This window comes from Myotis nattereri (genome assembly GCF_964212035.1).
Source record: "Myotis nattereri genome assembly, chromosome: 3".
NCBI lineage: Eukaryota > Metazoa > Chordata > Mammalia > Chiroptera > Vespertilionidae > Myotis > Myotis nattereri.
Window position 1 is genome coordinate 150,615,859 of NC_138077.1, and position 23,750 is coordinate 150,639,608.

The following is a 23,750-nucleotide window of genomic DNA, read 5'->3' on the forward strand; positions in this document are numbered from 1 at the left end:
AAATTACAAAAGAATGAATTTCTGAGTGAATTTCTTAGTGAGTCTTTCATTTTCATACTTATAAAATTATTTAGTTCTTGGAGGGTTACATCAAATTTTTAAAAATATCAACTGAAATGATGCATAATGTAGTTATATATATTTTCATGTCTAATATATTTGGCTTTGCTTTAGCCATGTTATGTGAATGTTATTTTTTTTATTTATTTACTAGAGGCCTGGTACCTCAGCCAGGCCCGCACCCTCTTGTAGTCCGGGACCCTTTGGGGGATGTCCATTTGCTGGCTTAGGCCCGATCCCCAGTCGGGTCTAAGTTGGCAGTTAGACAGCCCTCTTGCAGTCCGGGGCTCACAGTCCAGGACCCCTCGCTCCTTACTGTCCGCCTGCAGTGGAGGCAAGAGAGGTTCCCACCAACATTGCTCCGCTCACCAGCCATGAACCGGCTGAGTGGCGCTCCCCCTGTGGGAACACACTGACCACCAGGGACCAGCTCCTGCATTTAGCATCTGCCCCCTGGTGGGCAGTGCTTGTCATAGTGACTGGTCGTTCTGCTGTTTGGTTGATTTGCATATTAGCTTTTTATTATATAAGATATTTTTTGGTTTTACTTTTCCTAGTTTGCTATTTCCTTAGTTTTCTGTGTTTTATTTTAGGGACTATATATTCATTTTTTTAAAGCTTCTAAACATATTTAGAAGATGGACATTTTATTTTTAATTCTAAGAGCTACCTTTTGTTTATGACAGACATAATTCAATCTATATTTCTTTAATTTTTAAAGATAAGCACTAAAGGATCACCTTCATTATTCCTGATGCCTAATAGAGAATTTAGCAGGTTGGCCAATTTTATGCCAAATTCTAATCTTTGTTAATTGTCAGGGGTTATAGATTCGACACATTGTTCTGTAGTTATTATATTAATTATATAAACCTTTTCCAATACTTGTTTTTGTATTTACCACTGAAACTTATAGCCACTACTACAAATGTAATTCATAGTCAGATCTGTAAGCATACTAATTGCACATAGTAACAAAATAAATATTCATTTATAGATGGGGCAAAAGTAGGTTTACAGTCATTTGTATGGAAAAGAATACACTAATTAATAAATAAGAATACAAGAATAGATTTTGTTTTGCATACTCACAACTGTAAACCTACTTTTGCCCCACCCTGCATATTCCCTATAACTCTCTGAGGAACTATCTGTTTGCATTTCCATTCTCATAGTGAAAGAACTAAAATTCAAAGAGATTAGGCAATTCACTCAAGGCCAGTAAATAAAGCTGAAAGTGCCCATGTTGAGATTTGAATACAGTACTTAGTCCAAAGAAGACTGAATGCTTATAAACCACACCATACCACAAGAATGCTTTCATTAGTTACCTCCTCTAATGTTACACTTCATTTTTTTCAGCATATAATTATGAAGTAGGTAATTTGTGATAGACAAGCTGTTGAATAAAAGTGTGAGTCTTTCCTTGCCCTCAGTGTCCCAAATCGGATGTTGAAGAGATTAAACTAAAGAAGCCATGGTGTTCAAGTGTAATAAATGTTATAATAAGAGAATTACAAAGTGCCAGAAAATTTCCTGACAAGCATTGTGCCTACTCTGGGCATCAGGGCAGGTTCTGCAGACACAGGGACTTTTGAGTAGACCTGTAAGGTGAGGAGGAGTTAGGCTGGTGAGAAAGAAACTGAAAGAAGGTGAATAGGGTAGAGCCCATTTTTGCAGGGAAAAATGAAACCAACAGATTTAAGGAAGAATGAGGGATGGGAGGAGACCTAAGATTCAAGAGATGCCCCATAGGTTCAATAAAAGAACTTGCCGCTGCCCTGAACTTTTGCTTTTAGCTCGTAGAATTTCCTTTTTTTTTTTTTTTTTTAGTTCATAGAACTGTTGCTGGTTTGTGCCTTTTTTGTATCTATTCATGGGTATTAGCATGTGATGTTTAGAGCAGGCATATAGAGCATTGGAAATCTGCTGTCATGTTATTGTGAAATTTAAAATGAAAATTTAGCTTCTAAAAGTATTTGCTGTGTCGAAAAGAAAATTCTAAGAAGGCAGGTCTAAATTTACATTTGTTCAGCTGTTGGAAATGATGAAAAGTCCAGTGAAGCTCAAACCCCCAAGTTATTAACATGTTCTTGTTGGTTTTTGAAGGGGCAGTCTCTAAAAAAATCATTGGAATATTAATGAAAGTTTTATGATGAAATAAAAATCCTAGGGCTAGAACAAAAAACATACATTAACCAAAAATAATGTTGGGATACAATTTCCATGGCTACTAAAATATTATTCTGGTTTTTGTTAAGCTGAGAAGTGAAATGGATATCTTGTAAAGAGGCATATGGAGTTTAGCCCAGTTACATTGGTTAAGAAGAAGCACAAATCTCACTTTTTCATTTTCTAACATCTAAAACTGTGAACTACTAGTATTTGAATCCCAAGACTATGAGATGAAAACCCTAATAAGAATATTGATCCTATAAATGCAATATAGGGGGAAAATGATAAGCAAAGTCCTAACAGAGCACAATATTCATAGTGATCCTATATAATAAATGGTAATATGCAAATAGACTGAACAGCAGAACAACCAAACAACCAATCAAAGCATAATATACTAATGACTAGAGGCCCAGTGCACAAAAATTTGTGCACTCGGTGGGGAGGGGAGCTCAGCCAGGCCTGTGCCCTCTCGCAGTCTGGGACCCCTCAGGGGATGACCACCTGCTTGCTTAGGCTGCTCCCCAGGGGATTGGGCCTAAGCTGGCAATCAGACGTCCCTCTGGCATCCTGGGATCCCTTGGGGGATGTCCACTTACCAGCGGGGAGCAGGCCTAAGCTGCAGTCTGACATCCTTAGTGCTGCTGAGGAGGTGGGAGAGGCTCCCACCACCACCGCTGTACTGGAAGCCATCAGCCTGGCTTGTGGCTGAGCAGAGCTTCCCCTGTGGGGGCACACTGACCACCAGGGGGCAGCTCCTGCATTGAGCGTCTGCCCCCTGGTGGTCAGTGTGTGTCATAGTGCTGTTAGAGTCCGTTTGTATATTACCTTTTTATTATATAGGATAGAGGCCAGGCGCTTGGGTGGGGGCCGGCTGGTTTGCCCTGAAGGGGTCACGTATCAGGGTGGGGGTCCCACTGGGGTGCCTGGCCAGCCTGGGTGAGGGGCTGATGGCTGTTTGCATCTGGCCACACCCCCTTCAGGGTGGGAGTCCCCACTGGGGTGCCTGGCCAGTCTGGGTGAGGGGCTGATGGCTGTTTTCAGGCTGGTCAAGCCACCCCCCCTTCCCCAGTGGGGACCCTCACCCCATGGAGGTTTGGCCAGCCTGGGTGAGGGGCTGATGGCTGTTTTCAGGCTGTCCACACCCCCTTTAGGGTGGGGTTCCCTACTGGGGTGCTTGGCCAGTCTGGGTGAGGGGCTGAGGGCCTTTTTCAGGATGGCCAAGCCCCCCAGTGACAAAAGTTCCCAGCATCTCCTTTTTTTTCTTTCTTTTTTACTCTGGGATTTATTTACCTTCTATAATTGAAACTTCATTGCCTTCAGTGGGGCTCAGAGCCCCTGCAGCAAGTGGGAAACTTGGCTTCCTCCATCATTGGGTCAACCAAGCCTCCTGCTTGCTCCAGCTCTTTGGCTGCCGGGCACCATCTTGGTTGGGTTAATTTGCATATAGTCGCTCTGATTGGCTGGGGGGCATGGCTAAACGTGTAGCGAAGGTACAGTCAATTTGCATGTTTGTCTTTTATCAATGTAGACTAGAGGCCCGGGGAACAAAAATTTGTGCACTCGGGGGGAAAGGGGGGTCCCTCAGCGTGGCCTGTGCCCTCTCCCAGTCTGGGACCCCTCTGGAGATAACGCCCTGTTGGCTTAGGCCTGCTCCCAGGTGGCAGAGGGCAGGCCCAATCCCTAGGTGCTGTCCTGGGTTGGGCTCAGAGCAGGGCCGATTGGGGAGTTGGGGCACCGACCCCTGTCATGCACAGAGCAGAGCGGATTGGGAGGTAGCGATGCCACCCTCAGTCACGCTCAGGGTAGGGCCGATTGGGGGTTGGGGCACCGCCCCCTGTCAAACTCAAGGCAGGGTTGATAGGGAGGTTGCGGCACCACCCCCTGTCACTCACAGAGCAGGGCCGATCAGGGGGTTGGGGCGCCGCCACTGTCACACTCAGGGCAGGGCCGATTGGGAGGTTATGGCTCTACTCCATCACACACAGAGCAGGGCCCGTGGGGGGGTGGCGGGTTGGGGTGCCACCCTCTATCACCCACAGAGCAGGGCCGATCAGGGGGTTGGGGTGCCACCAGTCTCACACTCAGGGCAGGGCCGATGGGGAGGTTATGGTTCTACCCTGTCACACACAGAGCAGGGCCTGTGTGTGGGGGGGGGAGGGTTGGGGCTCCGCACCCTGTCACACACAGAGCCGCAGGGCGATCAGGGGGTTGGGGCGCCGCAGCCTGTCACACACAGAGCCGCAGGGCGATCAGGGGATTGGGGAGCTCCCCCCTATCAGGCACAGAGCAGGGCTGATCAGTGGGTTGGGGCGCCTTCCCCTGTCACGAACAGAGCAGGGTGGATAGGAAGGTTGTGGCCCCGCCCCCTGTCACACACAGAGCCACAGGGCGATCAGGGAGTTTGGGCGCTGCCCCCTGTCACGCTGATCCCAGTGCTGGGAGGCATATTACCCTTTTATTATATAGGATAGAGGCCTGGTGCATGGGTGGGGCTGGCTGGTTTGTCCTGAAGGGTGTCCTGGATCAGGGTGGGGGTCCCCACTGGGGTGCCTGGCCAGTCTGGGTGAGGGGCTGAGGGCTGTTTTCAGGCTGGTGGGTGATGGAAGCTCCCAACTGCTCCTTTTATTCTTTCTTTTTTTTTTATTCTCGGCCAGCTTTAGCTCTGAGGCTGCTGAAAGCAGGTATCTGGTTTGTTTGTGTCCTATAATCGAAACAATGTATAACTCCAGCTCTGAGATCCCGGCTCGCTGAAAGCTGGTTTCTGGGGTTTTGTTTAGCTTCTATATTTGTTACAATGTTTCTTAAACTGCAAGCTCAGAGGCCGGCAAGGCAGGCGGGGAATGTTGGAGTCCTCCGTCACTGAAGCAAGCAAGCCTCATGTTCGCTTGAAGCTGCCTGGCTGCCGGCCGCCATCTTGGCTGGCAGTTAATTTGCATATCTTGCTGATTAGCCAATCGGAAGGGTAGCGGTCATATGCTAATTACCATGTTTCTCTTTTATTAGATAGGATATTCTAAGGCTGCTCAGCTGCTTGCTATGACATGCACTGACCACCAGGGGGGGAGACAGTCAACTGGTCCACCAGTCGTTATGATGTTCACTGACCACCAGGGGACAGATGCTCTGACTGGTAGGTTAAATTGTTGCTGAGATCTGGCTGATTGGGACTGAGAAAGATGGGCCAGACTCACCTGGAGCCCTCCCTCAGTCCCTCCCTGGCCTGATCATGCACCAGTGGGGTCTCTTAGCCTGGCCTGTGCCCTCTCACAATCCAGGACCCCTCGAGGGATGTTGGAGGGACGGTTTCAGCCTGATGCCACAGGCCACTCCCCTTGGGATGGTGCCAGAAACAGGGCTCATGGCTGGTGAGCAGTGCGAGACTCTCCTGATCAGGACTGATTAGGTCCCAGCCCGTGGCAGGCACAGTGGGACCGGGATGAGCAGGAGCAGCGGGTAGGAGCTGCAGGTGGCATTGGACTGCTGGTTTTGGCTCGATCTCTGCAGGTCACCCAGAGGGATCCCACCCATACACAAATTCATGCACTGGGCCTCTAGTCTATATAAATAAAAAGCCAGTGACTGGAACGCCAGGACAACTAGAACACTGGCTGCTATGATGCCCACTGTGGCCAGCCAACCAGCCCGATCAGGGGCAGGGACAGCCAGCCAACCTCCTCTGTTCCCTCTCCCCACTGGCACCCATTGGCCCTCATCGGGGCAGGCAGGCCGGACCCACCTGTGCACGGATTTGTGCACTGGGACTCTAGTCTATAAATAAATGATTTAAGCATAGGAATCATGGATCGTAACATTTGCAGAGATCTGAAACTTTGCAAATATAATGGACAGAAATCAAATTCTTTTTATACATTTGTAAAATAAATAAATTTTAGCTTAAAACACAAGTAATTGAAAACCTGACTTCAGAGAAAGGATATAAATGAGGTAATGTATGTTACTTGTGTAATGAACACCTAGATATATTATTTATCTCATGTGCCTACCTTCCACCAAAAGAATAAAACAAAACAAAATAAGAAAATACAAACAAACAGCAACAATCTTATACATCAAGGGGAAAATTTTGTTAAACCTAGTAGTAGTGCTGTGTAATGTGTGCAAATATCTAAGAGGGAGTTTAAAAATTTTGGTGTTAAACAAAGTATGTTCTGAGAGGTTAATGGGGTAAGGTTTTGTGGATGATTTACAAATCATTTTCCTCAGAATTTTGGTAAGTTTTTGATCTTTGTTAAGTGATTTTTTTTTTCTGAATAAAATCTAGGCACAGTCTAAGTACAACATCAGAAGCAGAGGAGTGCTGCAGAGCATGGAGTCTGTATTTAGATACCCCGAGCTCTGTCGTTTACAAGCAAGCACTTTGGTCATCTTCTTAGTTTCCTCATGTGTTAAAATAGGAACAGAACCATCTAATTTTTAGATTGTTTTCAGGGTTAACACAGAGTATTTGCAAAGATCTTAGTTCAGTAGCAAGTGTAGACCTTACAAAAATGATTAGATAATGAAGATGCCAACAGCGACAATATAATAAGAATGATGATGTAGGAAGAAGACCTCAATTAAGTGAAGTTATATAATCATCCCTTCATTTTAAATGGTTCCTTGATATTCTTCTTGAGTTAGAAATAATTAGGAAGTAAAAGATGTCAACCGTGAGACAGAAACAAGGGCTGCCACATTCAGTAAGAGCAGGAGTAAGGCTGGGGAATGAGCCCTGACATCCAGTAACTTTCAGTGGAACCCCTGTTGGGCAGTCAGACTCCAGAGCAGGTAACTGAATCATGGACCATCAAATCTGGGAAGTTGCCTCTTCATGTCTGTTCTTGGGGCCACAGTTGCTATTCACCTTCTTCTGAATCCTCCTCTCAGAAATAATTTATCTATTTGGCGTCCAGAAAACATTTTTTTCTTGTGTGTGTGTGGTTGTTGTTGTTATTTTTTTTTTTTTTTTTTATTGCTCTGACTATGATTTCTCAGTCTCCCTTGCATGGTTATTTTTTATACTCCCAACCTCTAAGTAATAGAATGCCTAAGGGCTCTTATCTTGGAATTCTTCCTTTCTTTGTTCTGCACTCATTTTGTAGGTGAACTTCTCCAGCCAGGTGTTTCAAATATATATGATCCCCTGATAACTCTCATATTTACATCTCAGCTCTGGCTTGTCCCCAGAACTGCAGATTCCTGTCTCCATCCATCCCCTCATCATTTCTACTTGTATATATAATCAGCATCTAAAACTCAACTCAGGAAAACAGTTTTACTCCAAATAATATCCACCCCTGCCCCCTATCTTTCTTAACTCATTTAATTACAACTCAATTTTTCAGTTGCTCAGGTCCCAAACTTGTATTCATCCTTGATTTGTATTTTTTCCTCATAACCTAAATATAAACCACCAAAATAGTTTATTAGTTCTATTTTCAAATATAGTTGACCCTTGTACACTATAAGAGTTAGAGCCACTGACCCCTCATGCAGTTGAAAATCCATGTATAACTTTTGACTCCCCCAAAACTTAACTACTGATAGCTTACTGTGGATGGAATGCCTTGGCGATAACACAAACAGTAGATCAACGCAAATTTTGTAAGTTCTATTACTATACACTGCATTCTTCCTATGAAATAAGCTGAAGAAAAGAAAATGTTATTAAAAATCGTAAAGAAAAGAAATTATATTTACAATACTATATTTATTCATTGAAAAAAAATCCCTTATAATTGGGCCCACACAGTTTGAACTCATGTTGTTCAAGGGTCAACTGTATATCCATAACATGATCTCTGTCACCACTTTTATCCTACTTTTATTGTCATCTCCCCTGGTCCAAGCTATCATCTGCTCTCTCCTGGATTAAAACTGTAGCCTCCTAAGTGATTTCGTGGCTGCAACCTTTGCCCCTCCACCATCTATTCTCAAAATAATAACTGAAATGACCTTTTAAAAAGTAAGTTATGTAATATCACTTCTCTGATCAAAACACTCCAAGATTTTCAACATCACCCAGAATAAAACTGACCCACATTGACCTGGTTCCCCATTTCCTGTCTGACTCACTTCCTGTCACTTTCTCCTTGGTTACTGTTTGTCAGCCACATTGCCTTTTTTGTTCTGCTAACACTCCCAGTATGTTCCTTTCTCAGGCCCTTTGAACTTACTAGTAGCTCTGCATAAAATGGCCTTCTCCTAGAAATCCAGGGCTTGCCTGCTCACTTTATTCAGGTCACCTCTGCTCACATCATTAAAGAGATTTTCCTGTCTAGTACATTCTAAATAGCATCCCCTCCATGCCCTTAACCCCTTATCTTGAGCTATTTTGCTTTGTAGAATATAACATAGTCTAGGTTGTTTATCATTTTGTCTTTTTTTGGTTCACTGCTATATTACTGATACCTAGAAATGTGCCTTCTCATAGTTGAAGAAAATTATTAAATGAGTGTATGCCTGGAATAGAATACAAGAGGGCAGTCTTATTCTACTATTGGGAGAGAGAATCTTCTGATCTTTGGGTAGGGCCTTTGGAACCCAAGCTGAGTTGGGTAGTAAGGATCCAATAAATAACTGAATAAAACAAGGCTGTGTTATGGTTCAAAATACTCAATACTTTATCAGGCATTTCCTTCTAAAGTCATACTATTATCAGTCAGGAGGAATTTTCAGGATAATTTTTGTAAAGAAACAGTCCTCCCATACATTCCCTGTGAAATGCTGGTGAAGTTTTCTTAAAAATGGATTCATGGCCCTGGCTGGTGTGGCTTAGTTGATTGAGTGTCCTCCATTGCACCAAAAGGTCAGATGGTTGAATCTAGGTCAGGGCACTTGCCAGAATTGTAGGCTCAATCCCAAATCGGGGAGGGGGGCATGCAGGAGGCAGCTTATGGATGTTTCTCTCCCACATTAATGTTTCTCTCTCTCTCTCTCTCTCTCTCCAAAATCAATAAAAACATTTTTTTAATGTATTCATATGATTTCTGGGACAGAAGGCAATTTGAGCACACATTAAAATAAGATTTTTGGAGCCAAGGAAGTCTCTCTTCTTTCTTTTTCCCTGAGGTCTCTATTTTCCCTTCCACTAAGATCTTTTGGCATAAGCCTGGCTACACAATGTAAACTGCACATATATTAATAGGAAAACAACTGTTGAGCTGTTTTAAAAGTAATACCACCAACTAATATTAGGGCAAGATATTTTAGTCTCTGAAGACAAAGACTTTTCAATTCTCCTTTGCATTATAACATTTGCACATTTATAAAAAGGAGGGGAGGGAAGGATATTTCAAAGCAAGATTTGGAGCCCTTCAGAGGAGACTTTGAGTTAGGATTCTGATCATTCATTCTAGAAGAAAAAATAACAAAGCCTAGACCATCTTAACCTGTATTTGTAAAGCTTTTTTGCTTATTTTCTTTTTTGTTTAAACCAACATTGTCGTCCAGGTGGTCATACATGACCACCAGGACATACATGGGACTTACAAGCATGGGAACAACTCAGTATTACCAGCTTCCCTGGATGGGCTCTTCTGTTTTGTTTCCTCCCCCCACGCCGCTATGTCTCTCTCAATCCACTCATTACAAGTTCTCCTGATTTCAAGAATATTTCCCTTATATTTCTAATATGCGTTCATTTTGGTCTGTGAAATACAACTTGTTGGTACCTTTTCCATTATTTCAGCTTAAACATGCTTCTATGTGTATGTAGTGAGTGTGCGCATGTCCGTGTATTTGAGAGTTCTGTGTTGCCCAACTAATTTGTAAGGGCATTGAGAGCAGAGAGTAGGCTTTGTATATTGAATCATCTCTCAAAGAATCCTGTGGTGCTGTGTACATAGTCAGCCTCCATAAAGTCTCACTGCGGAGGTGGGTGTATGTGAGTAGATGCTGAAAAGTGTTTATGGTGAGGAGCCTAAGCTTTGCAGTCTGGACCTTCTGTCCACTTGTTGTGTGACTTTTGCCAAGTCAACACGTAATGGGATATAAAAATGTCTTCCTCAAGAGGTAGTTGAAGGAGTTGAGAGATAATACATATTTATTTGACTATTTTAAACCCAATAAATGATAATTTCTTATTAAATGTTGACTTGAAAGTGAGTGAGTATAGAGTTATTGATGGATTATATGTGGTTATTATAGGGGAAGATTGTTTGGGGGATTACACTATCCACTGTGGTGTAAACTAAAAATCAAAGAGGCTGTGGAATAAGACTGACCTGAGTTCAACTCTACCATTTACTAGGTATCTAACTTAATATATATTTTAAAAGGCTTTCAGATCTGTATTTACCTTATGGAAACATGCATGCTTATCTCACAGAGATGTCATGAGGATCAAATGGGAATACTGTCAGAGATGCCCTGAGGAGTTTATAAATGTGAATTTGTTAATTTATTCCTGGAACTGGTCTCTCCTTGAGCTTCAGTGAATGAATTCCATTTCAGCTCAGTATCCTGACTCTTCAGTTTTTGTTGCAGAGACGACTAGCTGACTGTCCACCTCTGCTCTCTATCTAGGAACACACAGCTAAACCACATTACCTGAACTCCTCTCACTCAGTATGATTGCAATCTCTCCAATGGAATGTGAGCACAAGTGCTGCATACTACCTTCCAGGATGCCTATAAAGACCTTTTACTCATTCTCCACCAGTCCCTTTCTCCTGGATGCAGATAATGACAGTGCACCTGGGATAATGGAGCAAACGGATGGCAGGGGGCCTGGCTACTAGGATGACCAATCTGAATACCTGCTCAGGACTCTTATATAAAAAAATAAATAAACTCCCTTTTCATCAGCAACTTAAAGTCTGGAATTTCTATTATTGCAATCTAGCCTCCTCTATTTTAATGTACTCCTCTTATCTATCCTCCAAATTCCCATGCCTAAAGTTACACTGTGATATTAAGCACTCTATGAGTATTAATACTATTTCTACTAGCAGCAAATCAGTGTCTTATTTCTAGACCTGTTGATTCTCAAGGTAAAAAAAAATCACATATTTTGTTTCTTTTTTATGAATAATGATAAAAATTCTCATATGTTATTGATGATTTACTTTTTGTCTTTTGAACATTCTTTGTCATATAATTTGTTAATTTTTCTATTGGGTTATTTATCTTATTCTTTTAATATTTGAAAAGCTTTTTGCATATAATCATTCTTACCTCTTTGTTATATGTATTGTTTTTGATAACAAATGCTTAATGATATATAGTCATTTATATATAATATAAGTTATATAGTACATAATCATATATATATATTAAGTCATATAGTCATAATATAATATATAGTCAACTTATATATAAGCTGAACAATCTCTTCCTTATGAGTTCTTCTTTTTGTGTGTTTTAAAAGCCATTACCAACTCTAAGATTAAAAATGCACTTTTTTCCTATTAAAAAATGGTGAGGCCCACTTCACACAATCCAACCCATACTTGCTTTCTGGGCTATCATGTCACTTTGTATTCCAATGTATTTACAATGACCTAGAGCATCTTTTAAAAATCAGACAACTTTATCATAGTCACTTTCCTTTTATTTCTAATTAAGTAAACAGGATTTAAGTTATTTGAGAAATATTTTCTTCTCTAATATTCTAACTTGTATTCTGTCAGTATATCTCTCATATCTCTTTAAGTTCTTTGTTTAATTTATTAATGTTCTTACCAATGCTTTGAAGATTTCATTAGCATGCTGTTTACCCCTTCAGATGCTATTAGGGAAGCTAGTCCAATAAAACAAAGTTAAACTGATCCTCCATTATCTGATTAGCCAGTCTGCACATTCCAACCTGACACCTTGCTACATTATATTCATCCCACATTTGTGATATTCAGATACTTAATATCTACATATTCAGCTAATTTAAATTCATTTAGCTATCAAGATTTCATAAGATGCTGTATCCAGACCTTTACTGTGAGCTCTATCAAAATATAACATCAAATAATCATCTACCACCTTTCTTTTAACTAATATAATCTTTGTGATTTCAGCTAAAAAGTTTCTAGTTAGTTTAATCAGTTTTATTTTTGTGAATCTAGGCTCTTTATTGCCAGTGGTCTTTTCTCTCAGAGTTGGATTATCTCCTAGGAACAATCTGGATAAATTTTCTTCATTATAGGGCTCAGAACAAAATGTTGAGAAGTTTAGCAGGAATCATCTGATCAAAGGAGTAACTTAATTACAACATCAATCAATCACTTAACAAGTTTGTATGGAATCAAACATACCCATAGTCCTGAGTGCTAGAGTGGATATAGACATAGAAAACACTGATTGTTTTAGTCAGGGTTCTTTTAGTTGCAAGTCACAGAAGTACAATTCAAGCTAGTTAAAGCACCAAAGGGAATTTATTGGAAGATTCTGGGTTAACCCATAGAAGTAAAGGAAGCTACACGATAGCCAGGAACCAGGAACATTAAAAATGAAATAAAAACCTGTGATTTGACACCTTGAAGTGATGTCTTTCTTTCTGTTTCTTTTCAATTTAATTCTCTTCCCCCACATAGCAGGTAACTGTATTTAGTCAGGGTTCTCCAGAGAAACAGAACCAATATATTATGGAGACTGGCAAGTCCATGGTCAGCAGGATGAGTTGGTAAGCTGGAGACTTAGGAGAGCCCACTGGCTAACAGGCTCAAGACCCAGGAAGAGCTAAGGTTTCAATCTGAGTCAGAAGGCAGGGAAAAAAGCCAATGTCAGGTTCAAAAGCAGTCAAAAATCTCCTTTATTTGGAGGAGGGTCAATCTTTTTGTTTTGTTCAGGCCTTCAACTGATTGGATGGGGCCTTCACCTTAGTGAAGGTAATATACTTCGTCTATTAACTTAAATATTAATCTCATCCAAAAACTGCCTCATTGAAACACCCAAAATAATGTTTGACCAAATGTCTGGGTGCTTGCCCAATGAAATTGACAAGTTAACCATCACAGAACATACCTGCTATCAGCTAGGAAGTCCCATCTTAATGACTTGAATACCAAAGAGACAGAAGAGCTTCCCTGTCACTCCAGCTCCCATTTAAAAACTCCTAGAGAAGAATTTATATTAGTTATCCTGTAAACAAATCACCACAACTACCAGGATGCAGTATTATAATTGACCCAACCTTGTGTAGTATCCATGCTAAAATTCTAAACTCATGGTGTCCTATTGTACTCACCTCTAAAGATCTTATTCTTCCTTTTACTTCACCTTCCCATCATTGTGGTTATCTATAAACATGTGACCACCCAGTGTGGACTATGCCATTTCTATCATCTTAAATTCAATGAGGTGTCTTAAGCCTTACCAAACAGATTTCTCTACCCACAACCTGTTTCATCTCCCCTTTTCCCGTTGTATAGGATGTTGTGTCCCTTATATTCTAAGCCAATCCTCCACCTTTATTCTTGACTTCAACTTCTCATTTGCCCCCTGAGGTTTTAATCTATCTTTCCTGATATTTTCCCTAGATATCTTCTACCTTTTCATTTTTACAGTTCCTTCTTTGTAACCTATAAATATGTTTATAATTTTCTCCCATTGCATACCTCTCTTGTTAGCTTACTTTTAAGAAATAAAATACTATTTTCCATACTTAATTTCTAATGGCCTCTTAAATTCTATGGCAAATTATTATCAAATTCAATGAACATGTTTAAGATCCTAGCTTAATAAATCTCTGCATTTTACAATGTTATTATTATAATCTTGTGCCACCACACTCTCTTTGGTTTTTCTTGACCCTGGCTATGCCTTTTTGGGCTAATTTGTGAATTCCTTTCTTCATTTTGATGATCTCCCAGGTGATGACTCTCCTAACATTTCTGGAGTGATCTCATCCCCTTCCACAATTCCAGTTATTATTTATAGGTTGATTATTCTAAAATCTACAAATCTTTTTCTTCCATATAGAACTCTACTCTGATTTTTAAACCCAGTTATCCAATTTTTAAATACATATATCTATGTCTCTATGCCCTAATACTTCAGCATCATTAAATAAAAAATTGAAATGAACTACCTCAACCTGATCCTTTATTAATATCCTCCTTATCTTCTTGAGTTTCAGGGAATCTCACCCACTCAGCCATTCAAGTTAAAAACCTGAGAATCAGTCTTGAGTTTCCCCCTTTTCTCACTACTATGCTTAACTGTTCAACAAGTATTCTTGATTGATTGTCCAAATTTTGGGATTTGTTTCCCAGTCTAATGTCTTATATTACTTCTCTAGTTTGGGGTTTTCATTATCTCTCTCCAGGACTAAAGAAATAGCCTTCTAAATGGCTTCCTAGTGTTCATTTTATCCAATAAATCCTCCCCCAAATTTACTTTTTACGTAGCAATAGAGGGATTATCTAAAATTCATGTGTGACAGACTACCTCTTTTCTTTCCCCTTTCATATCCTTCAATGCATTTTTTTTCATTGCTTTGACACAATGCAACTTTATGTACCTTAATATTAGATATAAGATATTCCATCTCAGACCTGGAAAGCATTATGCTAAGTGAAATAAGCCAGTCAGAGAAAGATTAATATCACATGATCTCACTCATTTGTGGAATATAATGAACAACATAAACTGATGAACTAAAATAGATCCAGAAACATAAAAGCAAAGAACAGACCATCCAACCTCAAAGGGAAGGCGGGGAGAGATCAACCAAAGGACTTGTATGCATGCATATAAGCATAACCCATGGACACAAACAGTAGAGGGGTGAGGGCATGTGCTGGGGGGTGGGTGAGGGGATGGGAACGACTAGGGAGAAGTCAATGGGGGGGTGGGAAAGAGACATATGTAATACTTTAAACAATAAAGAATTAAACTTAAAAAAAGATATTCCATTTCCAATTGCGTTAACAGGGTACAAAATTTCTTATTTATCCCTCCAACTTCATTTTCTATAACTCCAGCAAGTGGAATTGAATATAGATCCCCATAATGATGCTCCTTGTTTCTGTGCCTTTGTTCATGCTGTAACCTCTGTCTAGAATGTCCCTTCTCCTTAACTTCACTTATTCCATTCATTCTTTCAGACATACTTCAGGCATTACTTTGTGCAAAAAGTTCCTACCATCATTTACTTATTAGATAAGGCACCTTTATTACTAAGATTAAGGTAGGAAGCAGAAGCCACTCTAGGTATTTCAAGCAGACCGGAATTTAGTACCAGAAATATGATTATCATATCACTACCAATTTCTTGCTAAACAGGAAAATCTGGGTTATGTTGAGGAAACAAATTAAGCTCAATTTGTTTAGTGTAGCGTAACAACATATTGTTATTTTTCTGTCACTGTCGTATCCTTCACAGGTCAATAGCAGGAAGTTTACTCTGCTTTATACAGTCTCAGGGACTCAGCCAAGCTGGCAGAGACTCTAATATCTTAGACCTGTGCCAGTTGGAACTTCTGGTCTTCTCAGGTGTTGCAGCAGGAAAAGAGAGTTTTGAGAATCTCCTGGCTTGTCACTGTCTTATCTTGGAAATAGCACTTACCATGCCTGCTTACTTCATTGGCCAGGATTGGTCACATGGTCCCTTTCAACTAAAAGAACACAGCGATGTCCAGTTTTCCATGTGCCCCCCAAAAGGGTACTGGATGCTGCTGAACAGTGTTTTCAAACAGTGAAAGCTGCTTTTAAGAACCTGAAGCTGGGGGGAGGGAGGCAGTAAGTAATTTCCCCACGTTTGCACAGCTAATACTTGGCAGAATTGGAGTTTAAATTGTATTACTATTCAAAAGTGTCTGCTGCCCCCCTGTTTTGCCCTCTGGTAGGTTCCTCCATGGAAGAGAATTATACTGCCACCCTTTCAGACATTAGGCCAAGGGGGGATGAGGAGAAACAGCACATGCCACTTCTACGACGAAGGTTTAGCAGCATCTTGTGGTTTCCCATTCTGCGTTCCTCTGCTGTAAGAGTGGCGATTCCCCAAATAGAAGCTGTACCATCAACGTGGAGTAAAGAGTATATGGAACAGAGCTTCAGGCAACCTGCAGGCAACATTTAACACAAGCAAGATATAAATTTGTGTTGTAAGCTCTTGAGATTTTGGGATTGTCTGTTACCTTAGCGAAACTAGTAAAATCTAGCTAACACAAATACTGAAGAACTCACAAAATCCAACCCAAAATGAGCACCCAGGATTCAGGAAGGACTGGAATCTAATGGCCTTGTCATTAGAATGCTTTATATCATACTCCTTCTGATTATGTGTCTCTCTGATCAAGAACTAAATTCCCAAGGGAGAAAGAGTAAGAGTCTTCCTGGTCTGGAATGGTCAATTTAGCTCTTTGCAAAGGAGAGTTGGGGTTGCTGGAAGGTAGACCAAAATAGCTGACAATCCCACTGGATCCACATGGAATGAGGAGGTAGTAACTCCCCAAAGCAAATCAGATGCTGTCATCCAAAAAAGAAGGAAGGGAATGGCATCCATAATAGCAGCCCACTGAAATAACAGTAATTATTTATCATTGGCATGTCTCCTTTATCCCTCTCATTCTCTCTCCTTCATAACCACATGAAATCATTGTTCCATTCTCTGCTTTTCAAACCAAGCATCCTTAATAACCTTGTAGAAGTCTTTTGTTTGGGGGTACCCAGCTTCCCATCTCCTCTGCTTAAATCAATAGGAAAAAATAAAGATAATCTACATTAATTTGGTTGCAGTTGTTTTAACATCCCCTGAAACCTTGAAGTTCAGCAGTACTGGGCCAGCTTGAAGAAAACCTTTCTGACAGGAAAGCGTGTTTCAAAAAAAAAATGTTCCCCAGTTTGCTAGGCTTATAAGCCTAGGGCAAGTTTAATTAAACTCAATGGAGCATTTTAAAGTGAAGAAAAAATTAGGACAGCAAGAAAAACGTGTTGATTGTTTCCTAATTATGCTGTGGACTTTCTCTCTAATGCATCCCCCCTCCTCCCTCTCCCTAAATAAAACAACTGGCACGTTAAGTTTGCACATAGAAGATTACATCTCAACCATGCGTTCTACACCAGCCAGGCATGCTGCTTCCCATTTCACTACTGGGCTTGGTTTTCAGGGACTTTCATGCTTTTGTAATTTCATAGAGATACTTAATTCAATACCAGTGAGAGAGAGAGAGAGAGAGAGAGAGCGAGAGATGCAAGGGACATGTTAGACTCCAGCAGTTTCTGTTAGCAAGGACCCCTTTGATTAGCACACCCCTCCCAACATAAACTCCTTATTTTAAAAGATTTAGTCTACTAAATGATCTGTGTTTTTAAAGATATAATTAATTCACTTCCTCATTTTTACTTACTTACAGGAAACATGCATATACATAAATTGATCTTTTCAGAATAGGATAACCATATAACTGATGTAATTACATCCAAAACAAAAAAGAAGAAAAACCAGAAGTTATAATCCACTAGTGCCCTGGTGCACCAATTCATGCACATTGAAAGGCAATTAATTGGAAGGTAGCCAGTGAGGTAGCACTGGCTGAGATGGGCCAGGCACATCCTGGAGCCAACCTCTTGTGGTCCCTCCCTGGCTGGCCGCATCTGGGACAGCGCCCCGACTTGAAGGGCATCTGCGGAGTGAGCGGGGTCCCTCCAGCAGGTGGGAACCCTCAGCCTGGCCTGTGGGGATCAGGCCAAAACCATCTCTCCAACATCCCCCAAGGGGTCCTGGATTGTGAGAGGGGGGTTCTGGGTGACACACCCCAGAATTGGGTACTTTCCTCTCTGGTTCTGGGGTGCATCATCCAAGAACCACCGCTGCCAAGTCACTACAGCTTGGCAGCTCCTGCGTTGAGCGTCTGGCCCCTGGTGGTCAGTGTGCATCATAGCTACCAGTCGGATGGTCAGTCGTTTGCATATATATATAGTAGTGTCCCGATGCATGAAATTCGTGCACGGTGGCGGGGAGTTCCCTCAGCCCAACCTGAACCTTCTCCAATTGGGGACCCCTTGGGGGATGTCCAACTGCTGGTTTAGGCCTGATCCCTGTTGACAGGCAGTTGGACATCCCTCTCACAATCTGGGACTGCTGGCTCCTAACCACTCACCTGCCTGATCGCACCTAACTGCCTCTGCCTGCCTGCCTGATCACCCCTAACTGCCTCTGCCTGCCTGCCTGATCGCCCCTAACTGCTCACCCCTGCAGGCCTAATCTTGCTCCCAACTGCTCTCTCTTGCTGTCCTGATCTCACCCCCAACTGCCTCTCCTTGTCTGATCACCCCTAACTGCCCTCCCCTGCTGGCCTGATGTCATCTCCAACTGCCCTCCCTGCCAGCCTGATTTCGCCCAGCCTCTGTCTCTCTTTGTTTTTCTCAGCAATCCTCCAAGCCTGCTTGCCTCCCTGTGTCTCTCTTCCTCTTTCCGGGCTTGGAGGGGGTGGGGCCAGTGGGGGGCTGTTCCACCCTCTGCCATCCCTCCCTTCCATCCAGGCCTCTTCAGGCCCAGTCTGTTTTGTTTCCTCATTCTGAGAGAGGCTCTGAGAGTGAGCTGGGAAGGAGGAAAAGAAAGGGAGAAAAGGCTGTGAGCTGGTGGGCACTGTGTGTGTCTGTGTGTGTGTGCAGTTGTGAGTGAGTGTGAATGCCGGCCTGTCTCACCCGTCCCCATTTCCTTTGCCACAAGTCCCCACCCACCAGAGCCTGCTGCATGCGCAGCCTGGGCATTAGGTCGAGTCTCTGGTTATTGTAGATGTGACGGACCCAGGGTTTTTATATATTAGGATGATTGTTCTAATAATGGCCTACTGTGTGACAGGCACTGTACATGTAGCTTTGTTATGAGGAAATGAATGATCTACATTAGAATTTGAGAAATAATAAAAAAATTCATGTGTCTTGGGGACTCCAGAGTTCCTGGTTGGGAATCTAAGTGCTGGAATATGTACTAACTATTATAGCTCTCCAAGCCTCCTTCAGGGCCAGCAAGGTATGGACACAAAGGAAAAGGACACCTTCAGGGCAAACCCTTGATCCAGGGGCCAGAAGCACATAAAGAAAAATCAATCTGTATCATAAATGGTGCCTGGTCTTTAAAAAAAAAAATAGTTAACACTTAACTATATTTACTGTGAGCCAGACTGCTCTAAGGAGTTCACATATATTAACTAATTTTATCATCTCGACATTCCTATGAGGCACAGAAAAGTTATGTGGTCACACCATTAATTAGTGCCTGAACCACGATATGAAGTGATGAGTCTGGCTCTTTAGCTAGTGAAGTTTGTAGATGGAAGATGCTTAACTAAACATGACCCAATAGAGAAAAATGTGGCAAGCATGCTAAACTCAGCAGTTTCCAACCTTTTCAACACTAACCACCCCCCTGTTTGTTTTTTTGTCTACATGAACTCCTGCTTTGAAAGTTAGTGACTACACCTCACAAAAGGGGGATGACTCAAAGTAAAACTCAGTTCATTCAATTTTGTTTAAAAGTAAATATATTGCTTAGAAATTTGGATGATTCTGGAAGAATATATGTCAGAAAACTACACTAATATTAATATGGAGCTACAACTGTCCCCAAATTTAGGAATCCAGGTAAATTGAAGTATAAAGTCACTTTGGAATCTGATATGTTAGGTTTGGCTCCCTGTTAAAACCTATAGTACTGTATTTCAACCTTTTTTCCCACCTCGTAATGGCTCTCTGAAGCAGTGATTCTCAAAATTTGGGTGAAAACAACTTGGAATACCCCTAGGTGGTATATTACTGTAGAATCTCAAAAGGGAATATGCTGAACCTGAAGAAAACCTCCAGGAGATTCAGAAATGCAAACAGCGAGGCAGGGGGATGGGGTTGCTCCCCGCCTCCTCCTCCACAGCTCTCTGAGGCCGGCGGAGAGTCACTTGGCAAGGCGTATCGACAATTGTCAGCTATCCTTCCCCGCCATGTAGGCTGTGTGGAGTTCTACCTATGAGCATTGATTATAGTCAGGCAACCCAACCTGAATGACAGCTTTAAACATGCATAAGATAGCACCTCCTGGAGTCTGTATAGAGAAACAGAAAAAGAATTAGGCTGAGAGCTAATGGTAATCCAGCTGTGGTCCAATGGGGTCCAACTGCAGGTGTGGTCAACTCACATAGCCTTCCTGGCTTCAGCTTCCTTACCTGTCAAAAGTGGACAGCTGGCCGAAACATGGATACAATCCATTTTCAACTCTAAGTTAATCTGACTCTGAAATAACAGATTGTGCACTCCAGGGCCTGATATTATAAAACATAATATTTATCAGGTTTGGTGCTTCAAATAGAGAGTCTCCGACAACAAAAAAAGCAAATCATCTAGCCTGATGTTTGAAGCCTTGAGAATGCTGTCACCTTCTTCTTCTGGCCTTCCAATTCTAGTCTTCAAATGATTCTAGTTTTATACTATTAGAACTCCCCTCAGACCTTAACACATTTTTAAAAGTATACTTTTTCTTCTCTTGACTAGAAACCTATTCTTTATTTCCTATAACTACATAATCTTCCTCTTTCAAAATCTCACCCAAATTTCATGGCACCGTCAAATGTTACTTTCCTCTTTAGACCTTCCCAGATTTGATTAGACCTCTGGGCCAATGGGAATCCTATTCTTCCACAGTCTTTTTATTCCATCTCTCATATTGAATGTAGTTTATAATTCCTCATAATGGAGTTCAGCTTTCTAAACCTCAGCATTATGATATTTGATGCCAGATAATTCTTTGTTATGGGGGCCTGTCCCCTGCATTGTAGGATGTTTAAACAGAATATCTGTCTACTCTCCAGATGCCAGTAATACTCCCCCCACCAATTGTAAAAACCCAAAACTTCTCTGAACTTTGACAAATCTCCTCTGTGGACAAAATTGTACCCTGGTAGGAACTACTGGTCTAGATATTTGTGTGTGTATCTTAGCTTCTTTTCCCCCACAGGACTTAGCTCAGTACCTGCTAACATAAATATTTGTAAAAGAATAAATTACTACGTCATTGTTGAATAATTATTTGTATAATGAATGGATTTGTATCTAATCATTACAATTTAGCTATTAAGTCTATTCTATTAAATCTCGAATTAAGCGAAGAGACAAACATTTGTGGTGGTCAGTTGGAAAGATTGCTTAGCAAAGCTGATATTTGCTAAAAGTTCCTCTTAAGCTTGAACTCTGCTTGACTCCATGCTAAAGAATAAACAGCATGAATTCACCCTCTGGTTTCTCATCAGATCTTCACTAATACCTCTTTTGTAGTTGCCCATGTAGTATAGAGAAGTTGGCCCCTCCTTCCAGAGACATTACCTTTGTGTTTGTCTAGCTAGCTAGGACTGAAAACAATCTCAGGGAACAACAGCAGTGATGGAGGGGAGGGGCAGAGGGGAAAAGACAATAGCTTGGGACTCAGAGATTCAAAAGGAAGGTCCATCCTGGAGTGAATATATTTGCTACAACAAATTCATTTGTCTCCATGTAGGTTACACCTTTCTGATAAGGTGAGGCATTTCGAAGTAGGGCTTGTTTTGGGATGAGAAGATCTTCTGGCCTTAAAAAAGTAAGTAAAGAATTTGGAATATGGAGTGGGCTTTCGGTACAGGGTGGCTCAGCAATGTATGTGCGGTTGAGCCCCAGTGAAGTTCTATGGTCAGAGTCTATGGTAGTGGTTCTCAATCATCCTAATGCCACAACCTTTAATACAGTTCCTCATGTCGTGGTGACCCCCAACCATAAAATTATTTTCATTGCTACTTCATAACTGTAATTTTGCTACTGTTATGAATCATAATGTAAATATCTGATATGCAAGATGTATTTTCATTATTACAAATTGAACATAATTAAAGCATAGTGATTAATCACAAAAACAATATGTAATTATATATGTGTTTTCTGATGGTCTTAGGCAACCCCTGTAGAAGGTCATTTGACCCTCAAAGGGGTTGTGACCCACAGGTTGAGAACCACTGGTCTATGGGATGCTAGAAGGGTGCTAGGTACCAGGTCAGTAAAGGTAAAGCTCTCTCTCAGAGAAGCAATTGAGTTCCAGGCACCCATCAGCAACTGGAATGTAAAGCAAAAGGTGACATGACTTTGTATGTAAGTATCTCTGATGAAATTTCCAAGTTTTAAAAGTGCCATCTTGTTGAGTCAGCTGTTGTTTTGGATTATTTTCTCTCCTCTATTAACAAAGATAATTGAGAGCTGACTTTGGAGTCTGTGCAGCAAGATTGATGCCTGTTCTAAACTCATTGCCTGTTTTATTTCAGTTAAAAGCTCAGTCATTATCAGTTTCTTCCACTGCTTATATCAACTAAGGATTTTATGAATTGGTCCTGGAAACCATTCAATATTCTTCTATATTAATGTTATAGCAACAACACAATAATGGTAACAGTAATTACCCCACCACAGCAACAGATAACATTTTCAGAGTACTTGCTATGTGATGGGTATCATGCAAAGTCTTTACACATATTATTAATACTCCTACTCATGATATCTCTATGAGCCATTAGTCACTTTTGAGGTTAAGGTTTCTAAGGCTTAAATAGTGTCATAAATGCCTGATATAACACAGCTGACACTTGGGTAGATCTAGGATTTAAGTCCAAATCTGCCTGATTCTATAAACTTCTCATAACCAGGAGAATATTTTCTTCCATTGCTTTTAGCATAGTACTTTTGATAGACAGTTATTCCAGTGAAGAATCTAACAATCATAGGATGGTACCCAGCAATACCTCAGTGTCAGGCTATTGAAGCCTCCCTAATGCTTTCCTGTTCCTTCTGTCAGTCAAAATCACACTCTGCATGCAGTAGTAGATGTTCCATATGAGCTTCTAGACCTCACCTCGAGTCCTGGTGGTCATGTGTTATTTCTTGGAGATTTTGAAATGGATGCAAGCTTGTAGAGATGCCTTGTTTGCTGTGTTTGTTCTTTGTTTCAGCTTCAGATACTATTATTAATTTTTCAAAAGAGAAATATAAACACCATGGTTTCTTAAAGTTGACTGACTTCTGAGAAAGGTAAGAGAGACCCTCAAAGAATTAGAATCTTACCTAAGTATATTGTTAGGGGTAGTGGCTCTCATAAACTATGTCTACTTCAACCCTGACCTTTGTCCCAGTCTCTGAATCACAGTCCGTGGAGCCTTTCTTGGGTTCCTACTTTGAATCTGGCCCAGGTCAATCTGGCCCAAGGAAGTAGTGCTGAATTATCACAATTTTTATTTGTGCTGACTTATTAGAAATAAGGCAAGACAGATGAGTTGCCATATCTGCACACTTGATTACCCCCTTCCCCAATTTTTCTGTGGCTTCATTTTGGAGCTCTTTGCTACAGCATTTTAGTTCTAACTTTGGGCACTGAATCATGCTCCGATGTCCCATCAAGCATCTCAGTAATGTGATAAATTCATCCAAAGTCTCGCAGTGCCATCCTGCACGTGACAAATGCAATAACACGTCAGGCTCAGAATGATACCCATATTAGTCAGATACTCCCTCTGCTGACAGCAGGTGTTTCTGCTTTATCTGAAAATAATTCACTGAATAGATAATTGGTG